A 6,000-nucleotide genomic window follows, 5' to 3' on the forward strand; every position below is an offset into this window, starting at 1 on the left:
ACTGGCATAATTTATTTTGTGACTTCTGCTTTTCTTATTTGTATTTCTTTGCCTTTCTTGTGTTTCTGTTGTTTGATGTGTTTGCAAGTTTAATAATCTACTTTTTTGTTTGTTTTTAATGTATTTTTTGCACTTAATAGTATTTTTTTCTAATTACATGTAAAGATAGTTTTCAACATTCATTTTTGTAAGATTTTAATTTCCAAATTTTTCTTCTTCTCTCCCTTTGCTCTCCTCCCTCCCCTCAAAGGGTGCTCTTCACAAAGGTTGGAGAAACTATTGTAAGGGAATGAAAAGGAGAGTGTGGGGGGCTTGCCAGCAAGTGTGGGTGGCTATTTGGGATGACCAGTAAGTGAATCATGGCCTATGAAAACAATAACTGTGGCAATAAAGAAGGTTTTAGTTTCCCTATTAAAGACAAAGTTAAGAACAAATATGGTTCTCAGTGTCTAATGGCTAGAGACCTGAGAAGAAACAATTCCTAGCTGCTGTAATTGACATGTTGATATTTGGAGTCGAGGTGACCCTGGAGTAGGGGAGGAAGTGTCTATGAAGAGAAGCAGAATTGAAAGTGTGAAATAGTGGCCGTTGTTCTTGGTGGTAAAGAACTGATACTGGCCTTTAAGGGCCAGGGTGTTCATATTTTGATTTAGATAATTACATCCCACTAACCCAAAATTTCCCCATCAATTTTAGCTAGCTACAACCTTTTCCATCTCCTGTACCCAGTTTTTATAACCGAATATATTCTACCTGTACTGTTTAGGTTGTTGATGTAACCAATTCACACTGAAAACCAAAAAAGAAAAAGCAAGTGGAACTTCTTAATTAGCTCCTTTTTCTCTGAGCCCAGAGATACCTCAGACACATGTTTATGATGAACAGAGCTACTGACTCTTGCCCAAGAAATAGAGAGTTCTTATTAGAGTCTTCCGGTAATTGATATAAATATTTCTGTCATTGTTCCAAATGCTTGGTGAGTATTTACTTAAACTCCCCCACAAATCAGCTAACATGCCTCCTGGCCACTATAGATGCAATTGATTAGGCACCAACTGCACTGGATTCCTTTGTTCTAAGCATTAGGAATGTGGAAGACTGGAGGAGGGAATGCTGGGATACAGCCTTCTGTAGTTGTCTTCCACCAATTTCAAATGTGTAGGTTACTGCAAACAACCATGTAAAAGGGGATAGGGTTCTGAGGGAGAGCTTTGTCTATGAAGTTCTCTCTGAGAATGAGGGAAACTTTTGTATTTGACATTTTTTCCTCTCCACCCACAGGAAAAAGTCAAGGGTCAATGTAACTTGGACTTGCATTTTCTGATGCAGTTTTATCATTAGAATTAGAGTGGTACTGATGTTTATTCAGGGCAGTTGGAGAGGGCTGTATTTCAGCGGGTCCTTTAAGAGACTGATTTACTAGAGAGCTTTCTCAAAAAATGTGATTTGGAATTTTATAGTCTTCATTGCCTGGGAGCAGGAGCTCAGCTGCACAGGTTTGGTGCAGCTGTGGGCTTGTGTTCACTTGGAAGATAATAGCTTGGCTTTGTCTGGTGCTTCTTTGCTGATACCAATGAGCATTCCTGGATTGTTTTCAGTTTATAGCATTTACTGCCTCCAGCCCAGTTTGGCGGGTAAACAAACAAAAAGCTTTGTGTTGTTTTTTTTTTAATTTGTTTTCTGAGACTCACTGTTTTTTTGAACAAGAAGAGCAGCTTCCCCACAGAGAACTCTTTTCTTTGAAAATTTAAAGCAGAAACTGTGATTTCAAGAAAAACTAGTTAGAAAGTTGTTTGGCTTTTCCACTGTTCTAAAAATGCTAAGACAATAGCAATACTGAAGTCCTACCCAGGCCAGTTAAATTCTCAAAGTTCAAGTCAATCTGAATAGGTTACCTCCTTCACCTTTTAAATTTCTTCACAACCCGGCTCCTACCTACCTTTCTTATTTTTTTGCTTAAGACAGACACTCCATGCCTTTCTACTAGCTGTCACACATGATTGAAATGCTCTCCTTTCTCCCTCTCCCATCTAGGCTAGAGGACTTAACTGGCATAGCTCACCTCCTCAGAGGGTCCTGCACCTTCAGCTACTTCACCTTCTTTCTGTGACTTTCTCTATCCACATTCTTGGTTACCTCTACAGACGTTGACACTGGATCATCCTCTCCTCTTGATAACTCTTCTCTGTAGGTTTTCAGGATGCTACGCTCTCCTGGTTCCCTTCCTACCTCTCTGACCTTTCCTTCTCTGTCTCTTTTGCTGGCTCCTCATCCAGATCATACTGATGGGGATGGAATCTGAACCCTTGAAAGGAAAAGACCTTGTCTTTGGGATCTGGACCTCACAAAGGAAAAGCCCCTGAATTTTTCCCAAGTGGCCCAGTCCTTGGTGTTTGCCTGAGGCATGGGTTCCTGCCAAAATAATCCTTTCAACTGTCCTTTCATTGTGACTCTGACCTTCAATTCTCCATTACCTCTAACCTAACCTAGCCCAGCCCTTCATTGTCCTTTACCTCCAGATCACCTCAGGCTATTTGCTACCCTTAATCCCATCTAGACCCTTCCTCTGGTCACCCCAGCCTATTGACCACTCTTAGATCCCATCCAAATCTTCCATAAATCTTTTTACCCTATAAAAAAAGTCAGTCTCATCTACGAAAGGCTCAGTCTTAAAATCTGGCCTGCTTGTCAATACAAGTGTCACAAATGGGCAGGTTCTTAAAATCCCTCCTGCCTCTATTGGCTAAACAATAAACCTTGTCTCTGACTGAAAGAGGGCTTAGAATTCTTTTGAGGCAGAACCTACACCTTTTGCTCTTGGTTTTGGGGTTCCCAAGACCTCTAGACCACAACACATGGTTCCCTAAATGGGAAACTGCCTAACCTCAAGTCCTTCTCCAGCCAAGATCGGTAGGTATGTAAGCCTCCTCCCCCCCCCATCCCATTCTCAGTCTGCAGGTGGGGTTGCTCTCCAAGTACCTAGGAAGGCTTGAGGGTGCTTTTTGGGCTTGATGCTCCAGGTTCCATTCAGGTCAGACAGTTATGAGGCAGTCAGGCTCTTGGTCCAGTGGTTTGGTTTGAGGCCATGCACCTGGGCACACCTTCCTCAGTATAAAGGATGACGTTCTATCTAGAAGCGTAAGCCCAATTCTGTCAATTTTCTCAGATGGTAGTGAATTGGGGAAACTGCTGGTGCTTTTTAGTTTTCTGAGGCTTCCTCCTTTCTACACCTAAGGACCCTCCTTCATGGGTGAAAAGTTAGAATAGCTAAAATTCTGGAGGTTTTGTGATTGATCATTATGGAGTTTTGAAACATCTCTTTACAATCCTGTTCACTCCCTTCCCTTGAGTCAAGAAGCTCACGTAGGAAAGTTCAAGGGCTTTTCCTTTTGGGGGTCCAGATCCCAAAGACATGGTCTTTTCCTTTTAGGAGTTCGGATCCTATCCCCATCATTACTCTGTAACTAAAGGTTTCCCTCAAGGTTCTGTCCTGAGCCCTATTTCTCATTTCTGTCTATACCATTTGGTGAGCTCATCGACTCCCATGTATTACCATCTTTATGCTGATGATTCTCACATCTACCTTTCCTGCCCTAACCTCTCTCCTGACCTCCAATCTCACATCTCCAACTACCTTTCAGACAAAATGGAACTCATCTTTCTCCCTAAATCCTACCTTCCCTATTACTGTCAGGGGCAACACCATCCCTACAGTCCTGTTGCCTCCATTCTGTTGCACACCCTCATCACTTCACACTTAGAATATTGCAATAGTTTGCAGGTGGATCTGCCTACTTCAAGTCTCTTCCCCACTCTAGACCATCTTCCATTCAGCCACCAAAGTGATTTTCCTAAGGTCCATCCATGTCATAAACCACCCTCCTGTTCCAGTGGCTCCTTATCACCTACAGGATTAAATGCAGAATCCTGTTGGGCATCATCTCCCAGCCCCCTCCACCTTTCCGATCTTGTTCCCTGTTGCTGTTCTTTCTGTTTTCAAAGAGAACCAATTACACTGAGGGATGATGCCTTGACTGATGCATGAATTGGATTTACGTGAGACTGACTTGCACAAAGCCATCAGGCTTTCTTCCAGAGTCACTTAAGTCCAAGTCAAGACTGGTGATGGCCTTGGTGCCTTCTATGTTTGACTAACCTCTAAGCACTCCACAGTTCCTGATTCAGCCCCCTTCATGGCCATTAGAACAAACTGTTCCTATCTGACCATTCTGACGGGGAAGTCTTCACATACCTGAAACAGCTAAGTGCTGCAGTGGATCGAGTGTTAGGTCTGGAGTCAGGAAGACTTCCTGAGTTCAAATGGGGCCAAGAAGAATCGCACATGACTGAAGAACTGACAGACATCCTCCTGATTCACAGTGGGTCTGAGGCTAAACCTGGTTTAGCCTGTCTGCTGAGAGGGCTTTACTGGGGTGTGGCCACTGTGTATGCTACAGCTTCTTGGAGCCACAGGGGACAGCTGAATGCCAGATGGACACCAAAGGTAGATGAGTACTACCTTTCTTTACATCTTGTTCCCCACCACAGTACTCTTAGATCTAGGGATACTGGCCTTACGGCTGTTCCATGAACAACTGACTCCATCTCTCTCAGCTCCAAGCACATTTTCTGGCTGTTTCCTATACATGGAACACCCTCCCTCACCTCTACCTACTAATTTCTCAGTCTTCCTTTAATTCCCAACTAAAATCCCATCTTTTACAGGAAGCTTTTCCTAACCACTCTGAATTCTAGTGCTTTCCCTCTATTATTTCCTATTTAGCCTATACATAGCTTGTTTATATGTTGTCTCCCTCATTAGATTTTAAGCTCCTTGAAACGTTAGGACTGTCTTTTGCCTCTTTAGGTACACAGAGCTTAGCACATAGTAGGTGCTTAATAAATGTTAACTTTCCATCTAATGAAGCCCCTTGAAGGCAACAAGAATTTTTGCCTTTCTTTGTGTAAATGGTCCCCATCACATAGTAAGTGTTTAATGAATGCTTGTTGGTTGATTGCAAGGGCATTAACTCTAACCCATGACTACTAGTGTCTAATTTATGAAGGCCTCTGAAACCTTCCTAAACGATGAAGCTATTGTCATATATCCAGGACAAATAGTTTATGATGAACAGAAAGTCACTTATATCTTACCTAAGGAATTAGAATCTTTAACACACTCCATGCCAATTATTTAAAATTACTGATTTTTTTGGTGTGGCTTTTCCTGCAGGTTGAATTTAGTTACACACATATACCCACAGATCTAGAGCTGGAAGGGGCCTACTAAGTTTGCGTGGGAGACAACTGTGGTAGAGGAAAAGGTTAACACTAGCACTGTTTAAATGTATTAAAAACTAGAGACCACCAGAAGTTTCCCCATTTCTATGGAATATAAGGAAGGAAAGCGTAGGTGAAGCCAGACTGTCTTAAGAAATCAGTTCTCTTTTCTGTTTCCAGTGATTCTTTAATTGAAAAATACGATCACCCACCTCTAACACCGCTCATTTCAAGAGATGATACTAAGAGATGCTCTCAACTCTTTCCTGTCTCACTTTGAATGTGGTGGCAAACGGCTTCTGGTGGCTGCTATGACTTCCGGCCAAATAGGAAACTGTTATCTGTTTAATGCTTACTTCGTTATCTGATCACATCTGGCTCTATTTCTATAAGTTTGGGGGGAAAGGAGAGCGAATGTGGCTTTTTTTTAAGGAAATCTGGGAAGAAAGTCTTCAGGGCAAACAAAGTAACAATCTCACATACAATGATTAATAAGTTTTTAAAGGTAGCACCAACAACATTTTCTCTCAATGGTACCCTGCTTTCAGAAAGCCATAGTTATGGCAGGTTTTTTGCAAATCATTTGTCGTGGTCATGGTTAGAGCTTCATGCCCCGTTGTACGAGAAGCAAATATCTATATCTTTCAGGGAAGAGCTATGACTTTCCCTCTGGTAATGATATGAACTCCACGAACATACAAAAAGCATGCCCCCAGGGGA

Source organism: Phascolarctos cinereus, unplaced genomic scaffold (genome assembly GCF_003287225.1).
Source record: "Phascolarctos cinereus isolate Bilbo 61053 unplaced genomic scaffold, phaCin_HiC Scaffold_2;HRSCAF=192, whole genome shotgun sequence".
In the NCBI taxonomy this organism is placed as follows: domain Eukaryota; kingdom Metazoa; phylum Chordata; class Mammalia; order Diprotodontia; family Phascolarctidae; genus Phascolarctos; species Phascolarctos cinereus.